The sequence below is a fragment of the Babylonia areolata genome, chromosome 12 (genome assembly GCF_041734735.1).
Source record: "Babylonia areolata isolate BAREFJ2019XMU chromosome 12, ASM4173473v1, whole genome shotgun sequence".
Classification (NCBI taxonomy): Eukaryota; Metazoa; Mollusca; class Gastropoda; order Neogastropoda; family Buccinidae; genus Babylonia; species Babylonia areolata.
In genome coordinates this window covers 23,954,517-23,967,014 of record NC_134887.1, presented here as the reverse complement: position 1 = coordinate 23,967,014, position 12,498 = coordinate 23,954,517, and positions in this window count along the sequence as shown.

The following is a 12,498-nucleotide window of genomic DNA, read 5'->3' as shown; positions in this document are numbered from 1 at the left end:
ACTCATTTTGGGGGACGAAAATTGAAGCCATTCCCCTCCCCAACCGGGATTTGTTACCAGAGCTAACCATCGGGGATGCGGGCATACTGCTGCCATTCCACCAAGCAAAGTCTCCACAACGCGACTGCCGATCCCTTCTAAGGGTTTGAACGTTTCTTTTTTTGATCCTGAAGAACCCGGGCACAGGATCCCCTGGCGGCCCCCAGCTCCCTCTGAATGTCAGACGGGGTGGGCCGACCCCACCGGAATTGTCTGTCTTGCAAAAAATTTTGGGGAAAACTCCAGGTGCCTCAACCACTTTCGGGTCCGAAGTTCCAAACTTCCGGGGTATCGTAAGCTTTCCCAATCAAAAAAAGGGCCCCCAAACATGCTTTTGTTTAAAAGGGCATTTCTTACAGGTTTCCAGCAACCAATTCAACGTAAGCGATTTTGGGGGAAACCGAAAACGTTTTTTTTTTTCCGCCAGAACCTCGTCTTATTTCCACATCATCTACCGTTCCCAAATCTTCTCCTCTTTCGGGCACTTCATGCAGGGCTATTGGGGGGGTTTCGGGGGGCTTTCCCGGGTTTGGGCAGCATTATGGGGGTTTTTCCGCCAGGAGGGGGGAAAAAAAAGCCTGTTCCAATGTTTTATAAACTTTGAGCGGGGTTCCAGACGGGGTTTGGGGAAATGTTTTAAGAGTTTATAATACCCCCCATTCCTGACGGAATCCACGGGTCTGAAGGGAAATTTTAAATTCTTCTTTGGGAAAAGGAATTTTTTCTCTTTTTGTCGAAAAAAGTTACATGTGTTTTTTCTACGGGATTTTTTTTTAAAAAACCGAGAGATTTTTACAATCTCGATTCTTTTTAAGTGGGGGCAAGCAATTGGGGCAACTTTTTTCTTTCCTTGACAAGCGTCTAAAATTTAAATGATAAAAGGGTTTGGGGCATTTTTTTTCCCCTTTTAATTCTTTTTAAAAAAACCCTCCACACTTTCTTTTTGGGGTGTTGGATTTAAAGGAAGGAAAAAATTTCTTCCATGACTCCCGGGCTTTTTTTAAAACTCCCGGGCTTTCGCCCCACTGTTGAGGGGTTCGAACGCATCGTCTCCGTCTCCGAAAGACCTCGCTGCCTCCCGGGAACTTAGGGGCCCCCCACTTCCGTGTTAACCAGGCTTTGGGCACCTGGGGGCTGAGGCAGACGAGGGGACGCTGTTTTGGTGCAATCTAAAACAATCTGATCGGGTTCAGGGGCCCCCTTGCTTTCAATTTTTTTTTTTCCTGCGCCCCCCCCTTACTTCGTGAAAAAAAACTCCAGTCGCTTTTTCTAGTTAGGGGGTCAGGGAAGGTCCCTTCTCCATCTTGGGGGGGAGGGCACAAAAGTGGTTTTCCCCCCCTGCAGATCGTCGTCACTTTTTCCCCTGAACCAGACCCAAAATGGATCGCGACCGAAATCTAAAAGAAGCTTCCAAAGGACAGAGAAGGAATGGGGGACTTTCGTTAAAACACACAAATTTCCCTACGGGAAAAAGGTTTTTTCCCAAAAACCTCGCTGATTCACTCCTTCCCCCAACGGGAGTGTCCATTGAAGTCCCCAACATAAAAAAACGGACGTGGGGGCGTCAACCAGTTCATGAGGGGCCTGCCTCAAAAACCGGACGGAGGGGGAAGTAAGAGGCAACATGATGTTTTCTCAAATTTACCGACTGCCCCGCCTGTAAAGGGGGGCTTTTAAAAAAACGAAAATGTATAAAAGGACTTTAAAAAAAAAAAGAGCGACACCTCCCATCAATTTCCTCTTCTTCTTTTAGCGGGTTTAAAAAAGAGTTAAAACCCAAAGAGAGATAAAAAAACCCCGCCATCCCCTTACAGATCTCCTGCAGCCCCAGCATTAAGGTTTCAAAGCACACAAACACTGGGGTTCCTGAAAATTGCTAGAACCCCCGGATTTTTCCCGTGGGTCACTGCCCTTAAAAGGTTTAAAAAAAAAAAAAGCACAGCCTTTCCATCGCTACCCCCCTCCCTCCTTGCGGTGCCAAGGTCCCAGGATGGATATTTATTTTAGAAATTACTTTTTTTGGGTTCCGACCGAGCAATATCCACCACCTCCCCCCTCCCAATCCCGCCGAGGCCCCAAAACCCCCCCCTTCTTGATTTTGAGATACGGGGGTTTTCCCCACTTCCACCAGCCCGAGGGGAGGCGACGAAGGCGGGGGGAGGGGGCCGGGGGGGGTGGGGGGGGGCGGACAACGTGCTCCGCCTGAGGTTTTTCCCCTCCCCCCCACAGCCACTGAGGACTGCCGCACAGGATGGGGAAGGGGGGGACACGGGGGCCCCCCACCCAACCAAAAGGTCCGACAGGGGGGTAATCGTCCCCTTGCGCCCTGGGACCGTCTGGAAAACCCCGACTCCACCTCCTGGGTCTGACGACAGAGGCTACGACGCCAGGTCCGGGCCTCCACCTTTTCTTGCCCCCAAAAAGACATCTTTTCTGTCTTTACCTTTATTTTTTTTTCTTTTTTCCACGGGGGAGTCTTTCGATGAGGACGGGGGGCCACCCCGCATTCGCAACCGGGGGGCCCCTGCCAATCGCCCTGGGGCGCGCCTTCGAACATGCCACACCCCTTTCCCCTTCTCGGTCTCTCACGTGTCCAAATTTTTGGCATTTAAAAAATCTCAAGGGGACGCACGTACAGCTTTCACTAACTATCAGGGATCCGACCGAATTCCTTGGGGGCACCGGGGAGCAGAAGGGGGGAAAAAAGGTTGTCGGACCGTCCACCCCTTCCCCCACTGTCACCCCTTACCCTCGGGCACTTCCCCCGAAGGGGCACTCACTCTTGATTTCCCCCTTAGACACACCTTCAACTCCGGGGATCGATGACCCCCCTTTTAATTTAGACCCTTTGTAGGGGGAAACCTTTACCGCCCTATCCACGAAATGGGGCGCCTTTAAAGGAGCTTTCCTTTGGGCTCGGCTGCCCCCTAAAACTCCGCCCTCAGCCTCTTGAGGGTTTCACAATCCGCCAGACACGGAAAAAAAAAAATTCTGATAGGAAGGGGGGAAGCCGACAAAACTTGCGTCATAGCGCCCCCCATCCAACCACGAGGGCCCAAAATCCAAGGGCTCAAAGACCTCCGAAGGGGTCTGAGTCGTCCCTTTTCCCTTTTCGTCTCTTTTTTCCCGAGTTTTGGGGGGTGGGGATTTTTTTTAAGTCATTTGAAAAAAAAGTAAATTCATCCCTTCCCTTAAACCCCCCCACCATGGGTCCAACTTAGGGGGCCCGGCAAGGAACCCAGCTTGACCCCTTTCCCGGGTTTTGGGGGATTAAAAAACCAAAGGGCCCAGCTCCCAAGGTCCCCCGGTCATCCCCCCCCGGGGGCAGAGAACCGACACTACGGGGTTATTCGCTTCCACTAAAATGCCAGCTGACCCACCCCACGAAGGTACCTTACACAAAACGGGGCCCAAAGTTGCCACCTTCTTAGGAGAGGCCGGGCCCAAAGGATTGGTTTTTAAACAGCGTCTCTCTCAATCCCCAATTCATTCCCCCCATCACAGTCGCGCCGCACGGGAAACAAAGGGGGGCCTAAAAAAGGGCCGCAAGAAAAAAAATTGGAAAAAAAGCTTTGGGGGGCTGAGGAAGAAAAGAGCGGAAAAAAAAATAAAATAGCGAAAGGACGTGGGGCACTTTTTGTTTGGGCCTCACCCACCTGCCATGGGAAGCCCTAACTGGGGCATCAGTAACAAAAACCACCACTTATTCAGCCCGAACAGCTACGATGGCTATGAAGGCTGTCAATTAAGACCTGGGACCAGAGCAGCAAACCCCCAAGAAGCACTGATGCCCCCACCGACATAGCTCGCTCGATCACTGGCCACTAAGCCTCCCGACCACGACAAGGTAGTGACCGCCCCGGGAGGAAACAGCTGAGATATCTGAGTGGTATAGCTTCTGGGAATTTGGTAGCTATATCAATGAGTGTCAAAATATACCCATGTCCCTGTTCAGAAGGAGACAATGGACCAACTAGATCAATGGCAACCCTGTCAAACGGAATACCAATCTTTGGGACCTCTGCCAGGAGAACTGGAGGTACTTACCCTTTGAGATTGCCTTCTGGCAAATGTCGCAAGATGTGACATATTTCCCAACATCAACAGTGACACCTGGCCAATAGAAATTGTTCAGTAGTCTTGAAAGAGTACGTCTAGCTCCACAATGACCAGACAAGAGTAAATCATGTGAAACTGTCAGAACAGTAGGTCTGAGTGTAGCTGGGACAACTACTTGATCATAGTTGACACCATTTTTGACAAATCGTCGAATGAGAACACCATCTGAGAAATAGTAGTAGTATGAAGTACTCTTTACTTTTCTGACTTCTCCAGATGATGCTAGAAGAAAAAGGAAAATTACGTTTAAATAACATACTTACCATGACCCAACTTGTGCAGACTCCGGCAGGGGTCTGACATTCCTGTCCTGTGCAAACTACTATCCACCTATGGGGAGAAAACGAAAGTAACTACGGCCGATAACCTCCCGGAAGTAGGTAACCTCCCCTTTGTCCCGCTGGCTAGTGCCCTCTTTTGATGGCAATATGCCATCACCAGTGCAGTGAGCAGGGAGAACAGGAAGCGGGGAGGACGGGAGGGTCTTAAATTTGGGTCACGGTAAGTATGTTATTTAAACATAATTTTAGATAGAAAATTTCCTTTTAATTACACATACTTAACCGTGACCCAACTAGTGCAGAATAGCGCGACAAGGTGGAGGGCTCGCCTATTCTACTGTGTGCTGCGATGGCCTGTTGTGCAACTACCACAGAAGCGATGCCTCTTGAGCCATCATCCCGCAGGCGTGTGACGTCTCTCAGGTAGAAGTCAATGAAGGTGGCAGGGTTTTTCCAGCAAGCAGCATCCATGATGTCTTGCAGCCGTGTTGAGTGCACTAAGGCAAGAGAAGAGGACCATGCTCTGACTTCATGTGCTCTGGCTGAGGAGGCATCAAGTCTCAACCCTGCACCTGCATACGTGCCTTTAATCGCATTGACTATCCATCAAGACAGAGACGTTTTGCTAATGTCACGCGGATGGTCCAGGTTCCAGCTAATGAAGAGGTGTCGTTTGGATGATCGGAAGGGACGCGACCTTTTAAGGTATATGCGCAGGGCCCTGACTGGGCAGAGGAATCTGTCCTCGTCGTCATGGGCCAGTACAGAAGAGAGTGGTTTGATGAAACGAATGGGAGATGGTGTACTGGGAGTTTGATTTTTGGCAAGAAATTCGGGGAGGAATCTAAGTGAGATAGATCCGTCCGGCTCAAAGGCTATATCTTGTGTGGTGCCACTGAGGGGGGCCTTGCGGAGGTATTGTAGGACCAGAAAAAGGTCCCAAGAAGGGGTCCGGAGGGATTTACGTGCGTGACTGAGGGAAGCCCCTCGGACCAATGCCCTGAACAGGGGGTCATCTGAGAAAGAGGGCCCGCCCAGTTGCCGAAGAGTGGAGCCAATTGCAGCGCGATGGACGCGTACTGCAGAGGCAGAGAGGCCTTTGGAGGAGGAGAGGAAGGCAAGAAAGTTGGCGAGATCCATATTGGATGGGTGTGTGGGATTGACTGAGTGGGTTGAGCACCAGGAGATACTGCTGTCTAGGCTATAAGGAGAACCACACACTTAGCCGACTGCGAGATCCCCCTGACAGGCCAGATAGTGCCAGACACTGATAAGTAGGTCAGCTGCTGTTCCTGCTAACCCGTCACTGACCCTTCTTTGTCTTCTATTAAAGCGTGGCAATTTGCGCGCCTCTTTTGAGCGGGCTGGTGAGCATACTCCTTTATCTGTGGCATTAATGTTTGCACTGTTGGAAAGAGCGGACACTTCTCTTTTTGTTGGTGGTAGTACTTTCCTTGGCTGGAAAATATTTTTAAGATAGCAGTATTTACTTGACAGAACTGTGCTGACAATTGTGATTGGCGGTGGTGTGGGGTTTTTTCATAGCAGAAGTACCGTGAGTTTGGTTTTCCTTCACATTCTGTTCTCTCACATTTTTCTTCCATTCCTTTCTTTCATTCTGTTTTCTTCTATGTCTTTCTTTCGTGCTGTTTCCTTCCCTCTCTTTCTCTCCTTCATCCCTTCCTTTCTTTCGTTCTGTTTCCTTCTCTCTCTTTTCTTCAGTGTGCGTGAATGACTGAATCAGTGTGCCTGTGGAGTACTTGTACAACTGCAAAACAGTTGTGATCTTTAACACGCCACAGCTTCCTTCAGAATTTCCAGCCATCAACACAGGTTAGTGAGAGGCATGCTGATGTGTAATGCTGTGCATGGAATGTATTGTCTGCGTTGAGCGAAATTTGTGAGATTAGATTCAGTGTGTTAAAAATGTGTCAAAATGCACGTTAACAAACTGGTGGTAAGCATACCTGCTTTTTTCAAACAGTTATCCTGAGAAAAATAATCGGATGTTCACATTTGAGTTTCCTATCGTTTTAAAGCTAAGACTGTGCTCTTTCAGACCATACTATTCATTAAGCGATTGCGTTGACAAGCAACGTGTTATCAAAAGTTAACGAAGATGTGTTGTTTTCTCCCTGTGGCCGCTGCCATCGCGCGGAACAGCACACTGGTCTTTCTCCCTCCCAACAGCTGATAACGGCTGGAGGCGCAGCGTGAAAGAGAACTCATAGCGTTTTGTGCTCTCAGTTCTTCCAAGTTAAAGCTCTAACCCTTCCCGCGGTAGCGTGTTATTTTTAGGTGGCGCCTTTCCCTCCTGAGTTGAATGCAGGGTCAAGTTCTCTCCTCGGATGAACTAAACGTCAAGCGCTGAACACGTGTGGAGAGTCAGCGGTTCCAGTGTGCAGAGTAAACACCTTGAGTGCCTTTGCGATGTGACCTGCACACAAGGTCAGCTGTGTCATCGGAGGCGTCTAGTGCTGACAGATCCCAGCACAGTAGCCAGGCGTGTAGGTTGAGAACCTCTGGGTTTCCCTGGGGAATGCCCGAGCGGGGCTGGACTAGGGAGTGTCTGCCAATGTGAAGGCGGAATGGGGGAACTGAGTGAGGTGGAGAAGGTCGGGGAACCACGGCTGTGCTGGCCAGTGTGGTGCGATGAGAATCAAGATGGCACTCTCCTGCCTTGCCTTTCTGAGGACTTTTCCCATGATGGAAAGTGGGGGGAAGGTGTACCCCGAAAGGTTGGACTAGCTGATCGATAGGGTGTCAATGGCCCAGGCCTGTGGGTCTGGGACTGGGGAGACGTATGTTGGAATGTGGAAGTTGAATCTTGTGGCAAGAGATCCGCCTGTGGTTTGTGCCAATGGTCCCAGATCGGCTGAAGAGTTGAGTGTGACAGGGTCCACTCTGTTTGGAGCATGGTGTGAGATCTGCTGAGGTAATCTGCTAGAATGTTGAGCTTGCCTGGGACATGTCGTGCTGTCAGGTGGATGCTGTGCTCTTGACACCAGAGGAGGACTGTCTCCGCATGCAGGGACAGCTGGTGTGAGTGAGCTCCCCCCTGTTTGTTCAGATAACATGCTACCGTCCGTGCATAACATGATCAACCTGTGCGAAACGTGGGGGAGGAAGTGCTGGGGGGTGAGGAAGACTGCCTCCAGCTCCAGTTTGTTGATGTGCCATGACTGCTGCTGCGGGGTCCAAGTCCCCAATGCTGTGTGGTTCTTCATGTGTGCACCCCAGCCCATGTTGGAGGCATCTGTGTACAGTTCTGCATCCAGTGTTGGGTTCGAGATCGGAACCCCGGCCTTGAGCCATTGCATGTCCATCCAGCGCTGGGTCGACTGTGAGAACCATGTGCCTAGAGGTATACGGGTGTCCCATGTCTGTGAAGACTGGGACCACCTGTCCTGGAAGTGACGCTGAAATGGACGTTTGTGTAGTCTCCCTAGCGGAACTAGTGCAGCGAGGGACTCCATGAAGCCTAGCAGAGAGGCAAGTTCCCTGGCAGACGCTGAGGTTGCCTGTGACAGTTGAGAGAGGAGGCTGTGTAACCTGTGGAGGCGAGGCATGGCCGGACGTATGGTCATTGATACAGAACTGATCGCCATACCCAGGAATTTGAACTGTTGAGAGGGCTCCAGTTCCGATTTTTCTGTGTTCATTAGAAAGCCCAGTGATTGGCACTGGTTCCTGACAAGGTTCAGGTGATGCTGACAGAGGGCCCTGCTCTCCGCAAGGATCAACCAGTCATCTAGGTAGACCCTCAGGCATATGCCCTTGCTCCTGAGGGCTAGGCATAGTTCCCTGACCACCCTGGTGAAAACCCACGGGGTTGGCACAAGGCCAAATGGAAGGGCTCTGAACTGGAAGGGCTTGCCGTCCCATGAGAAACGGAGCCACTTGCAGTCCCTGGGGTGAATGAGGATATGGAAGTATGCATGCGTGAGGTCTATGGAGACTGCCCAGTTACCTTGCCTGATGGATTCCCTGATTGACACAGGTGATTCCATGTGGAATGGTTTGTACTGGAGGTACTTGTTTAGAGGAGAAAGGTCTAGGACCAGCCGCCATCTGCCGGAGGCTTTGGGGACGACAAAGATGTGGCCGAAGAAGCCTGGTGACAGAGGAGGAGTTTCCTCTATGGCCTCTTTTTGGAGAAGAGAGAGGTTTTCGTCCCGCAGGGCTGAGCGGGCTGCGTTGCCCTGTGGGGGGTGGGGGGAAGGGAGGAGGAGAGAGAGTGAGAGGTGCCTTGGAGGAGAGCCAAGGCAGGCGGAACCCGACCCTATTACCCGGAGGACCCACTCGCATGCTGGGAGAGACAGCCATGCTGGCATGTGCCTGGATCAGGCTGCTGTTGCGCAAGTGGCGAGTGAAGGGCGGTGGTAAGTCATTGGGGGTGGGCCGGTCTGCAGGTGGCTGCTGACCTGTGTGGAGGGCAAAATGTGTGCGGCTGGCGCCTGTACGCCCTGGGCTGGCCCCTGGGTTGCGCCCTGGGTTGCGCTCTGGCATTTGAGGGGGAAGATTGACGCGGGCGCGGTCTGAAGGTGGTTACATTGTTGCGTCTGAAGGTGTAGGGTTGTTGCCGCGGAGCGTGCTGCAAGTGTGCCGAAGCACGGAGAGGGCCTGCGCCAAGGGCAAGGTCCCTACCCAAGTCTGCACAGCATTTTATGGCTGCAGTGGGGAAGCCCTGACCAAATAGGGAACCGTCGGTGGGGGGAAGAGCTCTGAGGGGAAGCGTGCTCTGGCGGAGAGCACACGTATGGGGAGCGGTCGAGCAGAGCATCCCTCCTGGCCAAAATAACATTCATATAGGCCTGCGACTGTATATTCGCAGACCGCATGAGAAGCTGGCTGATCTACTGGACAAAGGGGAGAAGATGGTGATGTCAAGGCCGGCTGGTTATCAGTGGGGGTTTCCATCAGGGCTGTGGCATAGCCCACAAGGAAGTTGTCTATGGCGGCAGTTGATTCTAGAGATATTCTGGTAGCTTCCTCCAGATCCATAAGGAATCTGTCAGGCAATGCTACTATGCAATTGCCATGCGAGTTGTGCGGGAGGAGTAGTAGGTCTTCCTGAGAAAGAGGCAGGGGTCTTTGAGGAATAGGGCCCAGAGCAAAAAGTGGGGGCTTTGAAGTGGGTCTGGGCAGGGTTTTCAAGAATTTCCCTTGACCCACTGCAGATGGAAAATTTGGGACAGAGTCAGAGGGGACATCACTGATGGGTTGGCCCCTGATGCATGCCAGTGTATTTTGCAGGGCGTCAAGTACCATGGGCAACTGTGTAAGGGCATAGTGAGGGCCATGGGAGGATCTGTGGATGCCCATAATCTCCATAGCACCGCGGGTTTGAGGCGTGCCTGGTGCTTGAATTGTCTCCACCCTATCTGGAGTGTAGGAAGCTAAGAGGGCTAGTGCTTCTTGCAGGGAAACCAGCTGATTATCCTCCGAAGGTGGTTCCTCTGTATCTGTGTCCCCATCAGAAAATGTCTCTTCTATGGCATAGGATGATGGGTCAGGCTGTGTGCTGAGCACATGACCGGTGTGGTTGCACTGGGTGCTATGAGTGTGTCCTGTTGTAGTGGAGAGGAGCTGGTGGGAGGTGGTAGAGGAGGGTGGAAGGAGATGTGCTGCAGCAGAAGAAGGAGCAGTAGCAGGAGAAGGTGTGGCACCAGGAAGCATAATTGCATAATTAATGCAGCAAGTTAACAATGAGCTGCTGGTTATTTGGATGAGCAGCTTGCTGAGAAACCATTAGTGGCTGGGAAACAACAGCAGCTGGCGGTATGGCAGATGGGGTCATCACTGCATTGCTTGTAGGAACCGTGCACACACCTGCACTGTAGGCAAGGGGCAGTGCCGGTGCAAGGAAAGAAACTGCAGCGGTCACCAGCAATGGAGCCGAAGCAGGAGTTACCTCCCTTGGATCGGAAAATTGTGACTAGGGGAGGGGGACACGCGTATGGGCAAGCGTGTCCCCTAGTGGTCCACCTTCCTCCCTACACATGGGGAGGGCATCCCTACACGCCTCGGTCACCAATGGATCCAAGGCGGTCGAGGCATGCCGCGTGGGGGGCTCGTGATCCGATGTCACGGCCACCACCACGGACGCATCGCACATAGGTCCAAGTCTAGTGTGCGGATTCAGAGCAAACGTATGGTGTTGTTTCCCCAAAGGGCTTGTGTTATATTCCATTGTTGAGACTGTGGGGATGAGGAAAGGGATAGAGGAGGTCGACTCGGGCACTGCCAACTGGCAGAGCCGAGAAATCGCGGTTCGAAATTAATAACATCAATGGCACTACTGACCTGGGTTTGGGGTAACAAACCCCTAGAAGTCACCGGAGGAGGCGTAGGAGATGGAGGAGGCGTGGGGTTGGCTTTGTTGAGAGAGGCAGAGGTAGAGGGCCCAGAGTGATCGCAAATCAACTGCGATCGTGCCTTAATTTTAGCCCGATCTCCCAATCAAGCCACATAATTTTGCGACCTGGTTGAAGACATAATTGGATAAAAAGCAGAAACGCCAAAGAATCAATGGACAGATCGAAAATGCGAAAAAAAACTTAGCCGTATGAAGTGCACAGGAACAGGTGTCGAGATGGCTGCCAGAAAAAGAGGGCGCTAGCCAGCAGGACAAAGGGGAGGTTACCTACTTCCGGGAGGTTATCGGCCGTAGTTACTTTCGTTTTCTCCGCATAGGCGGATAGTAGTTTGCACAGGACAGGAATGTCAGACCCCTGCCGGAGTCTGCACTAGTTGGGTCATGGTTAAGTATGTGTAATTAAACATGACTTCAGTGATTGATCTTTCTTCTGCAAATCAGTCAGATTTGCATGAGTGATTTTTAGATCAAAAACATCAGACGACGCTTCCTTTTTCACCTCATGTTTTGCACATGCCCTTGTTATAGCAGCAAATGAAGGGAAAAAAATTATCATCATCTTGAGCACCACACATCTGAATGAGATCAGGGATATTGCCTATGATGAGATCAGCAACAGGATTCTCCAATACACAACACAACAAATCACCTTTAAAGTAAGGACAATCCACAGAAACCTTTGCCGAAGGCAATTCCTCAACTCGACCACCAAATGAAACAAACTTCACAGACCCATCCAACAATTGATCGGACTGTATCAGACGCTTTCGTACTCCACAGACAGTAGCTCCAGTATCTCTAAATCTCTAAGAGAGTGTGTGAGAGTCTCTCTCTCTCTCTCTCTCTCTCTCTCTCTCTGTCTATGTATGTATCTCTGTGTGCATAAGTAGGGTTTGTATGTATGTGCTATGTTGTGTTACGCATGTGTGTGTGATCAGTTGTGTATGCGTGTGTGTGTGTGTGTGTGTGTGTGTGTGTGTGTGTGTGTGTGTGTGTGTGTGTGTGTGTGTGAATGCGTGAACATGTGTTTCTTCTGAGTGTATGTGTTTGTGTGAGTCGGTGTGTGCGTGTGCGAGCGCATGTGTGTGTAATCAGTTGTTACGATATGTTTTCCTTTTCTATATTTTGTTATAAGCTCTGGAGGAATATACAGGTTTTTGTCTCTTTACAAAGTATGGGTCGTGCACGACCCACACAAGCTTTGGAGGAATATACAGGTTTTTGTCTCTAAAAGGTATGGGTCGTGGACGACCCACATGAGCTTCCGTGTGTAGTCAAAAGCGACAGCAGTATGGGTCGTGGACGACCCACATGAGCTTCCGTGTGTAGTCAAAAGCGACAGCCAGCGAAGGTTAAGAGATGAATCAGATTATAAAAGCTATGAAGTAAATAAGGCTTCGATTAAAACAAAATGCATTTCATAGAACACACACATACACACACCGCGCGCGTGCGCGCGCACGCACACCCACCCACCCACACACACACACACACACATAGATGTCCCTCCCTTACAGACACACACACACACACTCACACACAGACACACAGACACACACACGCTGACATTAAATATCAACTGCACTAAAAACAAAATTGCATAAGCATTAAGATATTTCTTATTTTCTAACATAGAATTCTGTTCGGACATACTAACATGCCTGCAGAACTTACACACGC